The sequence below is a fragment of the Chiloscyllium plagiosum genome, unplaced genomic scaffold, assembly GCF_037043375.1.
Source record: "Chiloscyllium plagiosum isolate Xiang-an unplaced genomic scaffold, Cpla_swu_hap1 HiC_scaffold_18, whole genome shotgun sequence".
NCBI lineage: Eukaryota > Metazoa > Chordata > Chondrichthyes > Orectolobiformes > Hemiscylliidae > Chiloscyllium > Chiloscyllium plagiosum.
The window spans coordinates 72,043,760-72,066,476 of record NW_028270156.1 but is presented as its reverse complement, the minus strand read 5'-3'; the positions used below and the strand labels follow the sequence as shown (position 1 = coordinate 72,066,476).

The 22,717-nt window shown below is 50.0% G+C and overlaps 1 protein-coding gene across 6 annotated transcripts in view; it reads right to left on the bottom strand.

Annotated features, from left to right (window-relative positions):
* LOC122557975 (tumor protein p53-inducible protein 11-like) overlaps positions 1–22,717 on the bottom strand; it is a 194,281-nt gene that overhangs the window by 68,008 nt on the left and 103,556 nt on the right. The window contains exon 1 of one of the 6 annotated variants that reach the window (XM_087996787.1): positions 6,969–7,281. The exons of 4 other annotated variants lie outside the window; for them this stretch is intronic. The gene's annotated coding sequence lies outside the window, so the exon portion shown is untranslated. One more of the 6 variants, XM_043706280.2, reaches the window with a different exon arrangement.

Sequence of the window (22,717 nt, the reverse complement as noted above, 5' to 3'; positions counted from 1 at the left end):
GATGTGGCTGCAGGGGATCAGGGCTGGGAATTCAATAGCTGAAAATGTGTTGCTGGAAAAGCGCAGGTCAGGCAGCATCCAAGGAACAGGAGAATCGACGTTTCGGGCATAAGCCCTTCTGCAGGCTTATGCCCGAAACGTCGATTCTCCTGTTCCTTGGATGCTGCCTGATCTGCTGCGCTTTTCCAGCAACACATTTTCAGCTCTGATCTCCAGCATCTGCAGTCCTCACTTTCTCCCCTGGGAATTCAATATCCAAGGATACACTCAAAAGGACAGGCAGTTGGGCAGAAGCTGCCTTATTAGGAAGAAATGATGTTAAAGCGATAGCAAGAAATGATTAGGAGTTGGAAGGTGTAGAATCTGTGTAGGTAGTGTTGAGGAGCCACAAAGGGTAAAAGACTCTGATGGGAGTGAGGTACAGACCTCATCGCAGGATACGGGATAGAAAAGGCATGTGAGAAAGTCACTCTGACAATAATAAGGTCAGAAATTGCTGGGAAACTTCTGCAGGTCTAGCAGCAGTTGTGGAGAGAAAATAGCATTAACCTTTCAGGCCTAGTCAGCCTTCCTCAGAACTAGTTCTACTCGTAGGAGAGACTGGGATCCGAAGGCACAGCCTCAGAGGGAAGGGATGGCCTGCTTTAGAATTGAGATGAATTTCTTCAGCCAGAGGGTGGTGAATCTGTGAAACTCACTGCCACAGAGGGCTATAGGGGGCCAGGTCATTGAGTGCATTTAAGACAGAGATGGATAGGTTCTTGATTAGTGAGGGGATCAAGGGTTACAGGGAGAAGGTAGGAGAGTGGAGTTAAGAAACATACCAACCATGGTCGAATTGTAGAGCAGATTCAATGGGCTGAATGGCCTAATTCTGTTCCTAAACCTGATGGTCTGAATCGAAGGATATCAACTAGAAATTATTATTGACATTCAGCTATATAAAGATTGAACTCTTTCCCAGTTTAACATGCTTTCCTTCAGAGATGACATAGAAAGGACTTCATGTTCAGCCTGTGAAAGATGTACACAGATTCAGATTGATCCATTTGGGTTATCACACAGGGATCATCCCTGAGCACCAGCTTGTTGGGTCTGTCACAGGAGGAAATACCCCCTGTTTCAATCTACAGTCTGTTTCTTTCTTCACTTTTGACAAGAGTGGATGAGGAACTCATCTGGATGTAAACAGGTTTCAGAACGTTGGTATGGCCAAGTGAGGAGGGGTGATTGAGCTTCCATCTTGGCAATCTTTCTGTCCCACATCCAGGCTTTATGGCCATTTTAGCAAGCAGCTGTACCTCTCTGTAATAAAAGTACACACCCTCATTCAAGAGGGCAGTCTGTGGTGGCAATCACTCACCACTGAGTATGATTGCCCACCTCGGAGATTCTGTGTGACCACTCATGAGTCCTGTGTGACTGTTCAGCCCAATCCTAGAGTCACACCTTGCACCACACATTTGGCAGGCGTTTCTGGGAGGTGGGATTGATCCTTGGCCCAGAGATCAATTGACATTCCTTTCTGTGGCTCCTTTTCCCTGCTTCCTATTGCCCGACAGACCAGTCCCTTCATACAGCAGCTTCCTTCAAGTCGGTTTCATCTGAACTACCCCGAGGGACGTTGACATCTGTACGGCATTTCTTGAGGGAAGCCTTCCGGGGGGTCTTTGAAATGTTCCCCTCACCCTCCACTCATTCGAGTGTCTTCCTTCAGCTGGGCGAAGGGGATTAGCTTTGGCTGTTGGAACTCAGGTATCTTAAACGCGTGGTCAATCCAGCAGATGATCGTGACCTCGATGCTGGTGCTATTGGCTGCTTCAAGGCTGCTGGTGTTACCATGCCTGTCCTCTCAGGTGACGCAGCGAATCCATCTCAAACAGCATTTTCTTCTCAAGAGGTAGCAGCTATACACTGTTCAAGTTTCAGAGCCAGATAGAAGAGTTGGAAGGATGACTACATTGTACAGAAGGATATTGGTGTCAGCACAGATGCCATGGTCATTGAAGACTCTCATCCTCAGGCATCTGAAAGCAGTGCTCACAGATTGGGTGCAATGTCAAAGCTCCACGTGGATGTCAGCTTGAGATGAGAGATAGGTAAAGGAAATGTTCCATGTTTGGAAGGGTTTCTCTTTAGGGAGGATGCAACTGGAAGTCGACTTGGAAAAGGTTCGTCAAAGTCACTTTGAGATTGAGGCTGAGATCAATTCTTCAGTATGTTTCTGCAAAGTGGAGTGAGGCTTGAAGGTTCTCTGCCGAGAGAGTGGGAAATGCCACAAAGCGAGGTCAGTGTCGTTTTCATCTTCGGATTTCAACCGATTGATGAGTTTTTCTGGGCAGCCGACCTTTGACAGGATCTTCTAAGGGACTTCTGATAGTTTCAATAGACACACAATCAGCAGAGATACAGTATAAAAACTTTGCTCAAAGTTAAGATGCTCAGACAACCAGTAGAGACATGGTAGCCTGAATGGGTCCTACTGCACTGTGAAATGTAATTGACATTCCAGGCTGAAATTAACAAGATGCATACATGTTCATGGCTGTGGTCACCTTCTCAGCTACTGGTCATCCACTTCTTGTCCTCCTGAGGTTGCAGTTGTTGTTGTAGGAGGGAGAGGTGTCCTTCCTGGAGCAGAGGTGTCACACAGAGTATTGTTGCTGAGCTTCAATAGGGGCATGGCTGCCTGAACATGGTGAGAATTAGTGAAAGTGAATGGGCTTGATTCACTTGTTAAATTATAATCTATCTTCATGTGTTTTTTTTTCACTCAATGCCTGTACATTTGAGACAAGACTAAGACATGCCAAGTAAAGATTCTGTCATTGGCACTATAATGGTTCTCTAAATAACACATTTGTTTATCGGCTTGTAAGCACAGCAGGCTTTTCGAAGCAGATTTCTGAATAGATTCAGTTTTTGTCAGCATTTCAAAACTTGCCATGACTCTTGTATAGCTCGTGGCGTTTGTATATTGAGTGAGAGGGTGGGGGTATGAAATGGATGTGGAAGATGACGGGTAAGGGCTAAAGGGCCAAACAGCATTTAGTACAAATGAGGCACTCTCAAAGAGGTGAGGCAGCCCTACTACCCTGGTACTCACCCACCCCCATAGCTAAACACAACCTTCTAAACAGGCATTCATCAACCTCCATGGATAAAACCAACCTTCTAACCTGGTACTCACCCACTTCCATGGCGAACCCTAACCTTCTAACCTGGTACTCACCCACCCCCATGGCTAAACTCAACCTTCTAACCGGGCACTCACCAACCCCCATAGCTATAGCCAACCTTCTAACCTGGCACTCACTCACTCCCATGGCGAAACCCAACCTTCTAACCTGGCACTCACCCCCCCACATAGCAAAACCCAACCTTCTAACCTGGCAGTCCCCCTCCCCCATGGCTAAACCCAAACTTCTACCATGGAACTCACTCACTCCCATGGCTAAACCCAACCTTCTACCCTGGTACTCATCCACCCCCATGGCTAAACCCAGCCGTCTAACCTGGCACTCACTCACCCCCATTGCTAAACCCAACCTCCTAACCTGGCACTCAATCACTCCCATGGCGAAACCCAACCTTCTAACCTGGCACTCACTCACCCCCATTGCTAAACCCAACCTCCTAACCTGGCACTCAATCACTCCCATGGCAAAACCCAACCTTCTAACCTGGCACTCACTCACCCCCATGGCTAAACCAAACCTTCTAACCTAGCTCTCACTCACCCCCATGGCTAAACCCAACCTCCTAACCTGGCACTCACTCACCCCCATGGCTAATCCCAACCTTCTAACCTGGCACTCACTCACCCCATAGCTGAACCCAACCGTCTAACCTGGCACTCACTCACCCCCCCATGGCTAAACCCAACCTTCTAACCTGGTACTCACCCACCTCCATGGCTATACCCAATCTTCTAACCTGGCACTCACCCACCTCCATGGCTAAACTCAACCTTCTAACCTGGCACTCACCCACCTCCACGGCTAAACTCAACCTTCTAACCTGGCACTCACCCACCTCCACGGCTAAACTCAACCTTCTAACCTGGCTCTCACTCACTCACCCCCATGGCTAAACCCAACCTTCTACCCTGGCACTCACCCTCCCCCATTGGTAAACCCAACCTTCTAACCTGGCACTCATCCACCCCCATTGGTAAACACAACCTTCTAACCTGGCACTCATTCACCCCCATGGCTAAACCCAACTTTCTACCCTGGCACTCACCCACTCCCATTGGTAAACCCAACCTTCTAACCTGGCACTCACTCACCCACATGGCTAAACCCAACCTTCTACCTGGCACTCACCCACCCCCATGGCGAAACCCAACCTTCTACCATGGTACTCACACAACCCCATGGCTAAACCCAACCTTCTACCCTGGCACTCACTCACCCCCATGGCGAAACCCAACCTTCTACCATGGTACTCACACAACCCCATGGCTAAACCCAACCTTCTACCCTGGCACTCACCCACCCCCATGGCGAAACCCAACCTTCTACCATGGTACTCACACAACCCTATGGCTAAACCCAACCTTCTACCCTGGCACTCACTCACCCCCATGGCTAAACCAAACCTTCTAACCTGTCATTCACCCACCCCCATAGGAAAACCTAAACTTCTAAACTGGTACTCACTCACCCCCATGGCTAAACCCAAACTTCTAACCGGGCACTCACCCACCTCCATTGCTAAAACCAACCTTCTAACCTGGTACTCATCCACCCACATGGCTAAACCCAACCTTCTAACCTGGCATTCACCCACCCCCGTAGCTATACCCAACTTTCTAACCTGGCACTCACTCACACCCATGGCTAAAACCAACCTTCTGACCTGGTACTCACTCATCCCCATGGCAAATCCCAACCTTCTAACATGGCACTCACCCACCCACATGGCTAACCCCAACCTTCTACCCTGGCACTCACTCACCCCCATGGCTAAACCCAACCTTCCACCCTAGTAATCCCACACCCATGGCTAAACCCAACCTTCTACCTGGAACTGACCCACACCCATGGCTAAACCCAACCTTCTACCTGGAACTGACCCACACCCAGGGCTAAACCCAACCTTCTAACCTGGAACTCACTCACCCCCATGGCTAAACTCAACCTCCTAACCAGGCACACCCACCCCCATGGCTAAACCCAACCTTCTATCCTGGCATTCATCCACCCCCATGACGAAACCCAACCTTCTAACCTGGCACTTACCCACTCCCCTGGCTAAACCCCACCTTCTAACCTGGCACTCATCCACCCCCATGACTAAACCCAACCTGCTACCCTGGCACTTACCCACTCCCATTGGTAAACACAATCTTCTAACCTGGCACTCACTCACCCCCATAGCTAAACCCAACCTTCTACCCTGGTACTCACCCCCTCCCATGGATAAACCCCACCAACTACCCTGGCACTCATCCACCTCCATGGCTAAACCCAACCTTCTTCCCTGGCACTCATTCACCCCCATGGCTAAACCCAACCATCTAACCTGGCACTCACTCACCCCCATGGCTAAACCCAACCTTCTAACCTGGCACTCACTCACCCCAATGGCTAAACCCAACCTTCTAACCTGGTACTCACCCACCCCCATGGCTAAACCCAACCTTCTAACCTGGCACTCACCCACCCCCACGGCTAAACCCAACCTTCTAACCTTGCACTCACTCACCCCCATGGCTAAACCCAACCTTCTAACCTGGCACTCACCCACCCACATGGCTAAACCCAACCTTCTAACCTGCTACTCATCCACCCTCATGGCTAAACCCAACCTTTTACCCTGGCACTCACCCACCCCCATGGGTAAACCCCACCTTCTAACCTGGCACTCACCCACAGCCATGGCTAAACCCAACCTTCTACCCTGGCACTCACCACTCCTATGGCTAAACCCAACCTCCTACCCTGGCACTCACTCACCCCCATGGCTAAACCCAACCTTCTGACCTGGTACTCACTCACCCCCATGGCTAAACCTAACCTTCTGACCTGGTACTCACTCACCCCCATGGCTAAACCCAACCTTCTGACCTGGTACTCACTCACCCCCATGCCTAAACCCAACCTTCTACCCTGGCACTCACCACTCCTATGGCTAAACCCAACCTCCTACCCTGGTACTCACTTACCCCCATGCCTAAACCCAACCTTCTGACCTGGTACTCACACCCCCATGGCTAAACCCAACCTTCTAACCTGGCACTCACCCACCTCCATGGTTAAAATCAACCAGGTTTGTTGGCCATGGCCAATCTGTTCCTGAAGCCACCTTTTCCAGGGGGAAAACTCATGGGCCTATCTGGGAGCGAATCTGGAAATTTACCAACTCGAGCCTCTCACCAACATCTAGCTTTCTAAATGCACAAACACTCATCAAACACACAACCACTAACGCACATCTGTCCACTCCTCGAACTGACATCTTTGTGATCATCAATGATCTACAAGTAACAGCTCATAACACGGAAAAGTTCACATTTCTCAGTTGAGCTTTGTGTTCCGAGATACCTCCACGACAATGTAAAGTTGACGCTTTTACTAAAAATGACAAGAATATTTAAATATTTCCATTCCAATGCAAGCTACCAGGGGCTAAAGTTAACAAGCCATCAGGATATCACAATGGAAAAATCTCAGATGGTGGCCTTTCTCCAGATCCAGCAGATACAAAGACAGCACTACACCATGAACCAAGCCACATTAATTCTTTCTGTTTGCACACACCTTATAATGGGCTTGTCTTTTTCAACTGGAAGTGATGGTTAAATCCTGGTCCACAGTCCTTGGCTCTCTCTCTCTCTCGGCTTTGCCACATTCACATCTGTCTGCTTTCCACTTTCCAGTCAGTCCCACCTAAAATTCAGTGTCCTCCACTCCTCCCATCTCATTAACGTGGTTCCCGAGTGTCTCTCGACATTTCCTTACCAAGGTGACTTCTTCCATTTGCCTTTAGCACTGCTTTCGATTCGGAAATATGTCCCTTTTTAAACAGTCTTTAAAAACTAGCGACTACCTGGATAGGTGGCCACACTAAGTTGTGAGCAGGAGTCTAAATTTCTTTTCCCACGCTGAACAATGGCATACAGCCTGTTGTTTCAGAGAGAAAGCAGTCATGAAATGCCAGACTATTCGGTGGCCCCTCTGGGGAGACCCATCCCTTTCAACACGATCCAAAAAGAGAGAATATTTCTTTCCTTAGAATTGCCGATGTGCCTGGGAGGTTTCCATTCTCTTCACGCCATCCTGGAGCTGTCCTGTCTAGTCTGCTCTACATTCCTGACAGGTTGAGACTAGCCTGCCTCAGAGCCACTCCTTCCAATGAGATGTAGAGACAGCTATTTGATGGACAGGCCTGGTCCCACTCCCAGGGTAACAGTCCGTACTCACAGACCCGACTTACAGTGAATTCACACTTGGGAAGTGGTGGAAGGTGTAAATGACAGAGCTGGATGCAGTGGCTGAACGAGTCTCGGCACATGTCAATGTGACCTCAGTCGATATTCCCGTTGCAATGTCCGAACCAGTTTATACGAGACAGATGGGGCATGGCTGGAGACTGACATCTTCCAGAGAGTATTCTAACTGCCTGCTACAGAAGAGGTTTCGAAGTATTCTAGCCTGAAGTCACATGCAGATTGGGTGTCACGTCGCTGCTTGTTCTACAAAATTCCTGTTTGTGCAGCATCTGCAGTGATCACTCCAGAAACAGCCAGCAATCCTTGTTTCGGAACCTCAGGGCCATCACCTCAGACTGATTACAGGCAACTGGATTTCCCTGAGCTGTCCAACCATTCAACATTGTCATGTGGATAAGAAACAGTGTGGGGACAATTGCGAATGGAGAGAGAGGGAGGGAGGGAGGGGACAGTGCAGATAGGGAGACAGAGAGAGTGTGTGTGGCTTTACATGAGACAAAGACAGACCTGGAGAGGGAGAGACCAAAAGAGTGCAATTCTCTTCAGGGAGCAGAAATATTGTGACAGTGGAATCAACAAGGGAATATTTCAGAGTTTTTAGCTGACACCACATCATCAATCGCATGGAACCAATCCATCAGGTCACACACAACCTTTGCTAAACTGTCTGACACTTTCACTCTCCCCCCAATTGTTTGTCAGACTGTCTGCCTGACTTCCCTGTGTCAGACTGTCTGTCCGACTCCCCCCAGTCCTTTATCAGTCTGTCTCCCTGACTCCCCCCCAGTCCTTTATCGTCTATCTCCCTGACTCCCCCAGTCCTTTATCAGTCTGTCTCCCTGACTCCCCCCCAGTCCTTTATCGTCTATCTCCCTGACTCCCCCAGTCCTTTATCAGTCTGTCTCCCTGACTCCCCCCAGTCCTTTATCAGTCTGTCTCCCTGACTCCCCCCAGTCCTTTATCAATCTGTCTCCCTGATTCCCCCAGTCCTTTATCTGTCTGTCTCCCTGACTCCCCCAGTCCTTTATCGTCTATCTCCCTGACTCCCCCAGTCCTTTATCTGTCTGTCTCCCTGACACCCCTCAGTCATTTATCATCTATCTCCCTGACTCCCCCCAGTCCTTTATCAGTCTGTCCCTGACTCCCCCCAGTCCTTAATCAGTCTATCTCCCTGACTCCCCCCATAACCTTATCAGTCTGTCTGTCTCCCTGACTCCCCCCAGTCCTTTATCAGTCTGTCTGTCTCCCTGACTCCCCCAGTCCTTTATCAGTCTATCTCCCTGACTCCCCCAGTCCTTTATCAGTCTATCTCCCTGACTCCCCCCAGTCCTTTATCAGTCTGTCTGTCTCCCTGACTCCCCCAGTCCTTTATCAGTCTATCTCTCTGACTCCCCCCAGTCCTTTATCATCTATCTCCCTGACTCCCCCCAGTCCTTTATCAGTCTGTCTGTCTCCCTGACTCCCCCCAGTCCTTTATCATGTCTGTCTATCTCCCCGACTCCACCAGTCCTTTATCAGTCTATCTCTCTGACTCCCCCCAGTCCTTTATCGTCTATCTCCCTGACTCCCCTCAGTCCTTTATCAGTCTGTCTGTCTCCCTGACTCCCCTCAGTCCTTTATCGTCTATCTCCCTGACTCCCCCAGTCCTTTATCGTCTATCTCTCTGACTCCCCCCAGTCCTTTATTGTCTATCTCCCTGACTCCCCCCAGTCCTTTATCAGTCTGTCTGTCTCCCTGACTCCCCGCAGTCCTTTATCAGTCTATCTCCCTGACTCCCCCCCATAACTTTATCAGTCTGTCTGTCTCCCTGACTCCCCCCCAGTCCTTTATCAGTCTGTCTGTCTCCCTGACTCCCCCCCAGTCCTTTATCAGTCTATCTCCCTGACTCCCCCCAGTCCTTTATCAGTCTGTCTGTCTCCCTGACTCCCCCCCAGTCCTTTATCAGTTTGTCTGTCTCCCTGACTCCCCCCCAGTCCTTTATCAGTCTATCTCCCTGACTCCCCCAGTCCTTTATCAGTCTATCTCCCTGACTCCCCCAGTCCTTTATCAGTCTATCTCCCTGACTCCCCCAGTCCTTTATCAGTCTATCTCTCTGACTCCGCCCAGTCCTTTATCAGTCTGTCTGTCTCCCTGACTCCCCCCAGTCCTTTATCAGTCTGTCTGTCTCCCTGACTCCCCCCAGTCCTTTATCAGTCTATCTCCCTGACTCCCCCCATAACTTTATCAGTCTGTCTGTCTCCCTGACTCCCCCCCCAGTCCTTTATCAGTCTGTCTGTCTCCCTGACTCCCCCCCAGTCCTTTATCAGTCTGTCTGTCTGCCTGACTCCCCGCAGTCCTTTATCAGACTGTCTGTCTGCCTGACTCCCCGCAGTCCTTTATCAGACTGTCTGTCACCTGACTGCCCCGGAGTGCTTTGTCAGACAGTCTGTCTGCCTGACTGATTTCACCTGAATGCTGGAGCAAGCTGCAAAATGTGAGTTGTGAAGCTGAAAGCTGGACTGTGTGTACAGTTGGCAGGAAGTCAGAGACATCTTGTGCAGACTCCAGGAATGAGAACTGCAGAGGCAGAAAATCTGAAATCAAAGTGGAATGTACAAGTAATGGTGAGTAGGTCGGGCAGGATCTGTGGAGGGTTAAAGATTCACATTGGTTTCCTTCCACCTCTGCTCTCTGGTCTGCTGATAATGTCCACCATTTTCAGCTCCCTCAAGACGTACACTCTGCATCGGCTTGCAAGAGATGTGAAGCAAATTCAACTCAGCTTCTGAAAAGCTACAGCTGAAAGCTGGGAAGGAATTGGCTATTACCTCCCCCCACCATCCCCCCACCGCACTTCCACACCAGAAGGCTGACAATTGAAGGAAACAAAGAACCTGCATTGATATAGCACCGCCGACAGCATCAGGATACCCAAACTGAGGTACGTTAGAAGCTCAGTCACTGATGTAACGTAGGAATTGAAGACAGCAAGCCGTGTTGATGAGCAGACAATCAGGTTTGGTCAGGAACAAATACTGCCCTGAGGCCTGGGCAAAACATCACTGCTGTCTGTAAAAATTGTGCCATCCACGGGATCCCTAATATCCTGAAGGGGCAGAAGGTGCAGTTTAGGGCATCCGTTTCATGCCTCATGTGGGGGACTCAAGCTCAGGCAGTGCAGCACTCCCTCAGTGTGGCACTCCCCCAGTGCGGCACTCCCCCAGTGCGGCACTCCCCCAGTACGGCACTCCCTCAGTGTGGCACTCTCCCGTCTGGCACTCCCCCAGTTTGGCACTTCCTCAGTGTGGCACTCCCTCAGTGCGGCACTCCCTCAGAATGGCACTCCCCCAGTTTGGCACTCTCTCAGTGTGGCACTCCCTCAGTGCGGCACCCCCTCAGTGCGGCACTCCCCCAGTGCGGCACTCCCCCAGTGCGGCACTCCCCCAGTGCGGCACTCCCTCAGTGCGGCACTCCCCCAGTGCGGCACTCCCCCAGTGCGGCACTCCCCCAGTACGGCACTCCCCCAGAACGGCACTCCCCGAGTGTGGCACTCCCCCAGTGCGGCACTCCCCCAGTGCGGCACTCCCCCAGTGCGGCACTCCCCCAGTGCGGCACTCCCCCAGTGCGGCACTCCCCCAGTGCGGCACTCCCTCAGTGCTGGCATGGATAAGGTAAAGTGATAAGGTTTCTCCCCCCTGGGTTGGGGAGTCCAGAACTGGAGGGCTTAGGTTTTAGGTGAGAGGGGAAAGATTTGAAAGGGACCTAAGGGGCAACCTTTCCACGTCGAAGGTGGTGTGTGTATGGAATGAGCTGCCAGAAGAAGTGGTGGAGGCTGGTACAATTACAACTTTTAAAATACATCTGGATGGGTACATGAATAGAGGGATTTGGGCCAAATGGGACTAGATTTATTTCGGATCTCTGATCGACATGGACGAATTGGACCGAAGAGTCTGTTTCAATGCTGTACAAATCTATGACTCTACGTCTGCACAGGACCAGTCTTTCTGAACCTGCCTGGTCTGTTAGTATTCATCTCATTCTTCAATATATCGTCTGCAAAACGCTGAGATTATTCTCTGCATACACAAGTCCAGATCCTGAACAGATATCAAAGAGAATAACAATGCTGGTTCTGAGGGAATATTACTGTATTACTTCCATCAGTCGAAAATGCAGTGTTTTCCACTGCTTTCTGCCATCCATACATTGGGCAGTTTTGTCTCCACCCTGTCACTGTCCCTTTAATCTCATGGGCTTTTATTTTACAAATCAGTCTATTACATGAAATTTTGGCAAATGCCCTTTGAAAGTCTACGTGCAGAACAATCAGATTGTTACTTCAAAGGTCTCAATCAATTTAGTCGAATATGATTTGCGTTTCTATATTAACAGCCCGATGAAAGGACTGAGTGGGATGGTTTCAGCATTACTGACGATAAACAGGAAACTAAAATGTAGGAAGGACATCGGGAAGCTGCAGAGGGACATTGCTGTGCTGATTAGGCGGGTGGCACGTGGAGCATTGATCATGCCAGGGTATTCACTTTGGGAAAGAATCTGGCTAAGACGCTCAGAAATTATCACGTTTCTCTGACCACCAATGTTTCATGTCCTTGCGCACAAAAAAGCAGAAGGTTTACATGGCAGGTACGGCCAGAAATCGAGACGGCAAATAGTACAATGGAATAACCCAACTGTGGATGCTGAAAATTGGAAACAGGAACAGAAATTCTGTAGGTCTGGCAGCATCTGTGGAGAGAGAGAGAGAGAGAGAGAGAGAAGAGAGAGAGAGAGAGAGACTGCCGCACTGAGGGAGTGCCACACTGGGGGAGTGCCGCACTGGGGGAGTGCAACACTGGGGGAGTGCCGCACTGGGGGAGTGCCACACTGAAGGGGTGCCACACTGAAGGGGTGCCACACTGAGGGCGTGCCGCACTGAGGGCGTGCCGCACTGGGGGAGTGCCGCACTGGGGGAGTGCCACACTGGGGGAGTGCCACACTGAGGGAGTGCCATTTGATGGAGTGCCGCACTGAGGGCGTGCCGCACTGAGGGAGTGCCGCACTGGGGGAGTGCCGCACTGGGGGAGTGCCGCACTGGGGGAGTGCCGCACTGAGGGAGTGCCGCACTGAGGGAGTGCCGCACTGGGGGAGTGCCGCACTGAGGGAGTGCCGCACTGGGGGAGTGCCGCACTGGGGGAGTGCCGCACTGGGGGAGTGCCGCACTGGGGGAGTGCCGCACTGAGGGAGTGCCGCACTGAGGGAGTGCCGCACTGAGGGAGTGCCGCACTGAGGGCTTGCCGCACTGAGGGAGTGCCGCACTGAGGGAGTGCCGCATTGAGGGAGTGCCGCACTGGGGCGTGCCGCACTGGGGGCGTGCCGCACTGGGGGCGTGCCGCACTGAGGGAGTGCCGCACTGAGGGCGTGCTGCACTGAGGGAGTGCCGCACTGGGGGAGTGCCGCACTGGGGGAGTGCCGCACTGGGGGAATGCCGCACTGGGGGAATGCCGCACTGGGGGAGTGCCGCACTGAGGGAGTGCCGCACTGAGGGAGTGCCGCACTGAGGGAGTGCCGCACTGAGGGAGTGCCACACTGAGGGCGTGCCACACTGAGGGAGTGCCACATTGAGGGAGTGCCACATTGAGGGAGTGCTGCACTGAGGGAGTGCCGCACTGAGGGAGTGCCGCACTGGGGGAGTGCCGTACTGGGGGATTGCCGCACTGAGGGAGTGCCACACTGAGGGAGTGCCGCACTGAGGGAGTGCCGCACTGAGGGTGTGCGGCACTGAGGGAGTGCCGCACTGAGGGAGTGCCGCACTGAGGGAGTGCCGCACTGGGGGAGTGACGCACTGGGGGAGTGCCGCACTGAGGGCGTGCCGCACTGGGGGAGTGCCGCACTGGTGGAGTGCCACACTGAGGGAGTGCCGCACTGAGGGCGTGCCGCACTGGGGGAGTGCCGCACTGGGGGAGTGCCGCACTGGGGGCGTGCCACACTGAGGGAGTGCCGCACTGAGGGAGTGCCGCACTGAGGGCGTGCTGCACTGAGGGAGTGCGGCACTGAGGGCGTGCCGCACTGGGGGAGTGCCAGCACTGAGGGACAGAGCTATCGTTTTGACTGCAGTGACCCTTCAGAACTGATGGTCGCTAGGATAAAGCGGGATTTCTGGCTGAAGACAAGGAGTGAAGGGGAGGGGATGGACTGAGTGGACAGGTGGAAATGGAGCCGAGAGACAGAGAGGAGGACTATTGGGCAGACAAAGATAGTAAGCCAGGGAAGGAGGAAGACTGATAAGGGAATGCTGAACAGGTGAAAATGGGGTGACTTTAAACAGTCTGCGTCTTGTGTATGTGTGTGATGGAGTGCAACGCGAGTAAAGGATGTGGAAGAAGATTCAGGGTCTACAGTTATTGAACTGGATATTGAGTCCACAAAGCTGCAGGGTCCCCAAGTGGATGATGAGGTGCTGTTCTTCCAGCTTGCACTGAGCTTCGCTGGAGCACTACACTAAACCTGGGACAGAGAACAGGGTACGGTGTTAAAGTCTAGATCAGTGTGGTGCTGGAAAAGCGACAGCAGGTCAGGCAGCATCCGAGGAGCAGGAAAATCAACGTTTTGGGCAAAAGCCCTCCATCAGGAATACATCAGGATTCCCGGTGAAGGGCTTTTGCCCGAAACGTCGATTTTCCTGCTCCTTGGATGCTGCCTGACCTGCTGTGCTTTTCCAGCACCACTCTAATCTTGACTCTGGTTTCCAGTATCCGCAGTCCTCGTTTTTACCTGGGGTGTTAAAGTGACAGGCAACTGCTCGTTCAGGGTCTTTTTTTGGCAGACAGAACGCAGGCATTCTGGCAAATGCTACGTTGCTCTTTACTGTAAATGGTTAACGACTCAAAGCTTCCCAGGGCAAAAGGGAAACGGATTCCCACTTTCACATGACGATGAAAGCAACTGCATTCGAATAGCTGTCAGGAAGGTTACCATCACTAAAAACGATTGGGTTCTCATTCTTCATGGAAGGCAGAGACCAGACAGAGATGGAAACCCAAGAATGCATTTTCCAACATTCAATTTTTTTTTAAAACGTTTATTTGCCCTCAAGGCACACTTGATTTTGCGGAGTTTCACTGTCATACTTCGCTCCAATATATCAAAACGACTTCTGGTCCTGTCTGACTCCATAACCAGCCAAGCCCCAGCAACACTGTGCTGTCTTTAGATGTAATGTCAGTGACTACACATAGTTACTACGCATTAAAACTGGATTGCTAATTTAAAGTCACTCCATATCCCCTCCAGTCCATAAAGCAATAAATTACAAAATCTTTGAAGCTGGACTTCCATTCTTATTAAAATTCTTAATAAGAAATTTCACTTCAATCTTATTCACATCACATTTGCTGACTTATCAGTGAATTGCTGCACTCAAAACGATAGCTCTGTCGCGCTCTCTCTCTCTCTCCACAGGTGCTGCCAGACCTACTGAGTTTCTCCAGCAATTTCTCCCGCTCACCCTCGGAGGACCCCTTCTCCGACTTCCAACACACCCCATCCACTTGGACACCCGTTACCCGTCTGTTACTCATCCTCAATTTCTTCATTTCCAACTGCTGCCGTGACACTGACCACCTCAACTTGTCCAACCTCTCACCGCCGCAATTCGCAGACCTCCACTCCCTCTGCTCCAACACCATCAAACCCGCAAATAAAAGCGGGGGGGGGGGGGGGCGCAGCGGTAGTTTAGTGCACCAACTTCTAAACCGCTGAAGCCAGGCGCCAACTTGATCACAACCTCACCTCCCATCACCAAATCATCACCCCCCCCAGATCGTATACCGCAGGGGATCTCCCACCCACAGCCTCCAACCTCATAGTTCGGGATGCCCGCACTGCCCCGTTCTACCTCCTTCCCAAGATCCACAAGCCTGGCTGCCCCAGTCGACCCATTGTCTCAGCCTGCTCCTGCCCCACCGAACCCATCTCTGCACCCACATACATTCAGGATGCACCTCCTGCATGCCTTTTAGTTCCCTGGCCCCAATGCCTCACTATGAACAGCCCAGTCTCTACACACATCTTTCCACCATGATAAAGGTCTCCAAGCCCTCTGTTTCTTGCTCTCCCGTTAACCCAATCAGTAGCCTTCCAATGACACACTCATTCGATTGGGTGAACCGGTCCTCACCCTCAACAATTTCTCCTTTGAATCCTCCCACTACCTCCAGACTAAAGGGGTAGCCATGGGCGCCCACATGGGCCCCAGCTATGCCTGTCTCTTCGTCAGGTACATGGAACAGTCTATCTTCTGGAGTTACACTGACACTATTCCCCACCTTTTCTTCCGCTACATCGATGACTGTGTATGGGCACCACCTTGTGCTCCCTCAAGGAGGTTGAGCAGCTCAACAGCTTCACAAACAGCTTCCAGACTGACCTCAAGTTCACCTAGACCATCTCGGACACCTCCCTCCCCTTCCCAGACTTTACCATTTTCATTCCCAGCGACCGACTCAACATGGACATCTGCTTCAAACCCACCGACTCCCACAGCTACCTGTCCTATACTTCCTCCCACCCTGCCTCCTGTAAAAATGCTATCCCTTATTCCCAATTCCTCCGCTGCACCTGCTCCCAGGAGGACCAACTCCACCACTGAACACACCGGATTGCCTCCTTCTTCAAGGACCGCAATTTTACCTCCCTCATGGTTGACTCTCTCTTGAGCATCTCCCCCACTACCTGCACCTCTGCCCTCGAACCCTACTCCTCCAACCACAAGGACAGAACACACCACCCACCCCCCGCGCTCCTCACCTTCCACCCCACCAACCTCCGCATACATTGCATCATCCTCCGCCATTTCTGCCACCTACAAACAGACACCACCACCAGTGATATCTTTCCCTCTTCACCCCTATCTGTGTTAGGTCCACGCCCCCCCCCACCTACCCGACCTACCCGCCCTCCCCTCCCGATACCTTCCCCTGCCACTGCAGGAAATGCAAACCCTGCGCCCACACCACCCTCACCTCCGTCTAAGGCCCCAAAGGATCCTTCACATCTGACAGAGATGTACCTGCACATCCAAACACCTCATCTACTGTGTCTGTTGCTCTCGATGTGGTTTCCTCTACATTGGGGAGACAGGATGCCAACTCGCAGAGCGTTTCAGAGACCATCTCTGGGGCAGCTGCACTAAACAACCCCGTCGCCCCATGGCGGAACACTTTAACTCCCCCTCCCACTCTGCCAAGGGCATGCAAGTCCTGGACCTCGTCCACCGCCAAACTTTAGCCACCCGACGGCTGGAGAAAGAACGCTCATCTTCTACCTCCAACCACACAGGATCAATGTGGATTTCACCAGTTTCCTTATTTCCCCTCCCCCCACCTTATCCCAGATTCAGCCTTCCAATTCGGCACCGTCCTCATGACTTGTCCTACCTGTCCATCTCCCTTCCCACCTATCCACTCCACCCTCCTCTCTGACCTATCACCGTCACCCCTATCTTCATCCACCTATTGTATTCCCAGCTACCTTCCTCCCCAGCCCCACATCCCTTCCCATTTATCTCTCAGCCCCCTTGGACCAACCTCTCGTTCCTGATGAAGGGCTTATGCTCAAAACGCCGATTCCCCTGCTCTTCAGATGCTGCCTGACTGGCTGTGCTTTTCCAACACCACTCTCTTCGAAATCGCATTAAAAGTTTGAATTTCAGGTTGGGTGACCATTATCTTACTGTACTGCATTACCAGGATCTTCCCCTCTCGATGTTAATAACCCAACAAATCCTCACAACTAACATCTCCCTCAGACGCCCTTAAATGACGTCGTAAAGCTCACTAAAATGTCTGTGGGATCTCAGCCTTGGTGAAATCCCTTTCCCGCCCCGTCTGTAAAAATAAAGTCAAACTGTGCATCAAATTTACAATTCATTGTAGCTCCCCCTAATATGAGGGGAACTATTAACCAGCACAGAAGCTAAACTGGATTTCTTCCCATTGGCCAATTCATAGAAGGTAGATCCAAAAAGCCATCGGATTCTTTGTATAAGCTGCCCATGTCAGTTCAGTAAGCAACTTACAGTCTGGTTCCTTTGTCGGTAGTTTCTCGAGCATTTCATTGGCAGCGATTCTTTCCCAGATTGCATTGCTGAGTGCACTGCTGTGGTATTCTTGACCACAAATGTCTCCAAACTTGGCATCAACAAATTTCCCTCCATTTATCAATCAGAAACTCAGCCGTTACCCCAGTTCAAACCCTATCCATTGCTCCATCACTTGATCTGGAATCATCGCTTTGTCCATATTAATGTAGAAAGACCTGAGCTAGTTGCCTATGTCTATAAAAGGGTTAGCAACTCCAAAGGTGACAGTTTCCAGAATGTAAAATATTTCTGTTTTGGTCCCATTTCTTGTGATCCATGGCATTAAAGGTAGCGATGAGAGGATTACGATAGACGTCCACTGATCTTTGTTATATCTTCTATATTTTGCACTAACCGCTTCAGTGAGCCTCACAGAGTCCTCACCAATCTGCCTGCAACCTTACAGCTGGCTTCAAGGCAACTGTATTTTCTCTATGATTCTTATCACTTGATGCCATTCTCTCCAATGTTCTGATCAGAGCCATTAGGCTTTGTTAAGGAGATACAATATTACCCCGAGTAGGAAACTGAAGCCCCACTGACGTTCCTAACACGATTGCTTCGTTATGCTCTCTGACAATTTTATATGTGTCCTTTTCAAAGGAAGGCTTACTTTGTGTCAGCTGTCTCTCACTGCAGAGGATATCAATACTGATCATGTGGCTTGCTCTAGCCATTTTGGACAGATTCACCACTTCTTTTAGTGGCCCCTATGTGCTTCTATCTCAAGTTTAAAACAAGTAGATCTTTCAGACCCCAGGAGCCGGTGTTGACCCTCACTATTGAGTGAATCTGGACAACATTATAGACAAGGTGAAAGTGAGGACTATAGATGCTGGAGATTAGAGTCAAGGGTGTGGTGCTGGAAAAGCACAGCAGGTCAGGCAGCATCCAAGGAGCAGGAAAATCGACATTTCGAGCAAACACCTTTCATCAGGAACGTTATAGACAAATTCAGTCACACATTGTTGAGATGCAACCACTCAATAACACTACACAATTAACATTGTTGCCAGAGTTGGAAGGTTTGAGCTATAGGGAGAGGCTGAACAGGCTGGGGCTGTTTTCCCTGGAGCATCGAAGGCTGAGGGGTGACCTTATAGAGGTTTCTAAAATCATGAGGGACATGGATAGGGTAAATAGCCAATGTCTTTTTCCCCTCTGCGTGTAAACGTTGTCCCTCAGGTTCCCTTTTATATCTTTCCCCTCTCACCTTAAACCTATGTCCTCTAGTTCTGGGGGAAAGAATTGAGGAAGGCTATGGGTTATATCCAGTGTCCGGACATCCAGTTAGAGGCAGGAGGAGAACGTTACTCAGAGTTAACGAATGGTAATCCTAATGTGGGGATTAATAGCTGGTGACCTGCAGATTGCAATTTGAATGGATCTGCTTCCAATGCAGAGGGAAGGGACCATTGTTCACGCTGTCAGCTCAGTGTAGTGTGCAGTAAGGCCCACTGCTGACTCCATTCACCGAGACATCACTGGCCAGGCCTGGCTGAGGCAGGCTCCTCCTGCTCAAAACTGCAAATTCTTCCACAGGGAGCACTCTGACTGAGCATCAACATTTCACTGCGGCTCCTGACCAAATGCTCACACCACTGAGCCACAACAGATTCAGCGTATTATGTACAGACTGAGGAGAGGAGAGACAAGAGGAGAGCGGGAGGTAAACTGAACATGCCGACACCTGGCAACAGGCAGGATCCTGCTCCAGAGCTCGCCCTTTCTTTTACTGTCTCACTAATTTGTTGTCTCCCGCTCACTCACTTTCTATCTCCCTTGCTCTCTCACACACTTTCATTCACTGTCTCTCACTTGCTTTCTCACTCTCTCATACTTTCTATCTCATTCACTCCATTGCACTCTCTCACTCTCTTAGTCACTCATTCTTTCGCATGCTTTCTCTCTCTCATACTTGTGGTCTCTCTCACAGATATTCTCAAGCTCTCTCGTGCACTCTCTTGTACACTCTCTCTCACATTCATACACTCTCTCCCATACTCTGTACCTCACACACACAATCTCTCACACTCACTCTCTCACATTCACAATCTCAATCTCACACTCTCACTCTCTTTCTCCCACGCACACTCTCTCTCTCTCACAATCACACACTCTCACATTCACATTATCTCTCACTCTCATGCACTCGCTCACACTCTCTCTCTTGTACACTCTCTCACACTCACACCATCTCTCTCACAATCTCACTCCCTCATACTCTCTCACACAAAAACACGTGTTTTATCTCTCACAAATGCACACTCTCTCTCACACTCTCTTGCATACACACTCTCATATACACATTCACACTCTCTCACATAATCGCACTCTCGCACATACTATCTCTCGCACACCATCTCTCACAATTTCACTGTCATACTTTCTCTCTCGTGCACACTCCGTTTTGCACACCCACACACATACTCCCACAAACACACACACTCTATCTCTCTCACACAACACTCTCTCTCTCGCACACCCACACACACACACTCACATACACACAAGTTCTATCTCTCTCTCACATACTCTCACACAGACACACACACACACTCTCACACACATACTCTCTCTCCCACACACACAAACATTCTCTCTCCCCCACACACACACTCTCTCCCCCACACATACACTCGCTTTCTCCCCCCCACACACTCTCTTCCCCACATAGTCTCACTCTCATATTCACTCTCTTACACACTGTCTCACACTCAAATACTCTATCTTGCGTACACACTCTGTCTAGCACACCCTCTCTCACATACACTCTGTCACACTCATAAACCCTCTCTTGCATACACTGTCTAGCACACCCTCTCTATCTCACACTCACACTCTCACAATCCCTCTCTCTCACTTCTCCACACACACTCTCTCACAGTCTGTCTTCCTCACACACTCTGTCTCTCTCTCTCTGCTCATCTCTCTCTCTCTGTCTCGTACATGTTTTCTCTCTCTCACTCTTCCTTACTCTCTCACTCCCTCCCTCTCTCCCTCCCCACTCTGCTCATTCCATGCTGCTGTAAATCAGTCTCTCCCACACCACCCTGCAGCCTCTCCCTGGATCGGGAGATGTGACCTACACGTTGTTCTGAACTCCCTCTCCTTCCCACCTGAAACATTCCGACAAACATCTGCTCTCCTTTTCAAACCAACCCCCAGCAGAGAACATTGGAAAGCCCTGTCTGTTTAGACATTGTCAACAAAATAAGGTTTGATAGTCTGCAGCGTGCCTCTGACAATGGATCTGACAGGAATACTGTGTGTGTGTGACAGGAACACTGTGTGTGTTTGTGTGTGTGTGTGTGTGTGTGTGTGTGCACGCGCGTGCGTGTATGTAGTCACACTAGATTCCTACCACCAGGAGGCACCGATGGCTTTAGACCATTCCAGGGCAGTGAAATGAATAAATATGTGAAAGACGATTTTAACACCTCCAGTCAAAAAAAATCCAGCCAAATCAACAGAGCTGTGAACCTAATCAAAACATTTCCTTCTCACTTAAAGAGTCACACAGCACAGAAACAGACCCTTCGGTCCAACCAGTCCATCCTGACCATAATCAAAAACTACACTTGCCCCACCTGCCTGCTCCTGGCCCCTATCCCTCCAAACCTTTCCTACTCATGAACTTATCGGAATGCCTTTTAAACGTTGTAACTGTGCCTGCATCCACCACTTCCTCTGGAAGTTCATTTCACACACAAACCACTCTCTGTGTAAAGAAGATGCTCTCCTCTAAATGTGTGCCCCCTTGTCCTGAACTCCCCCACCCTAGGGAAAAGACACTTGCCATACACCTGATCTATACCCCTCAAGACTTTCTAAACCTCTACAAGGTCACCTCTCAACCTCCTATGTGCCAGTGAAAAGCGTCTCAGTCTATCCAGCCTCACCTTCTAACTCAAACCCTCCATTCCCAGCAACATCCTGGTAAATCTCTTCTGAATCCTCTCCAGCTTAATAATATCCTTCCTGTAACAGGGTGACCAGGACTGGACATTGTACTCCAGGACAGGCCTCACCAAAGGCCTGTACAATCTCAACATGATGTCCCAACTCCTATACTCAAATGTCTGAGCAGTGAAGGCAAGTGTGCTAAACACCATCTTAACCACCCTGTCTACACAAACTTCAAAGCATTATGTACCCAAACCCATAAATCTCTCTGTTCTACATTATTAGCCAAGGCGCTACTTTTAACTGGATGAGGCCTGCCCTTGTTTGTTTTACCAAAATGCAAGCACCCCACATTTATCCAAGTTAAACTCCATCTACCATTCTTCAGCCCATTGACCCAATCTTCTTGACTAACCATGTCACCCTATTCATATTACTTACTGATGTTACGGACCAGACCAGATCCCTCAAAATATATTAAGAAGGTAGCCTAGACCTTAGTTTTTTCCTATTTTAAAGGTAAATACAAGATGCTCTCCTCCAGATGCAATTTGATTGGCCAAATTACTTGGTGTTAAGCAAAAAGCAATTTATTCAAACACTATAGTTAAAAAAAAAACAAAAGAAAAATTTAAAGAATAGAACTGACTTAGCTGTAACTCTATGGGAAATGCTTAACAGAGTAATACATACAGTACCTATTATGAAATAACTGTTCCAACATTGTAAAATCTCTTGGCTAAAGGAAAATTCAGAAAAATAGACGATCTCACATCAACTCCAGCAACAGGAAAAGAACAGTGAGACAGTGTCGCAGGAAGAGATGCCCTGCAACAGCTGCTACTGAAAAACTAAGAAATTAAAAATCCTAGTTTTATAGGAGCTTGACCCCACCCATTCAGGCTGCTTTTATTGTTTCAACTTTTGGAAAAACTCAAGACCTCACAAGCTGTTTACTTTCAATAGACACCTCAGTACCTCTGCCTTAAAACCTTTCTTGAAAAAAAGTCAAAATAGATCTCTTAAAGCAATAGTACTGTCACAGTGATCCCCGTACCTGTACAGTGTAAGATCAAAAGATTGAGATCAAATCCTGGGAGCACTGTCATTCCTACAACAATGTCAGGAAGGTGCAATATCCAGCCTGCAGCACACTTGGAGAGTGCAGGCATTGTCAGGAATTGCTGCAACCAATTTGTCGACAGAAAGGTCACTCAAAGAGCTCAGTG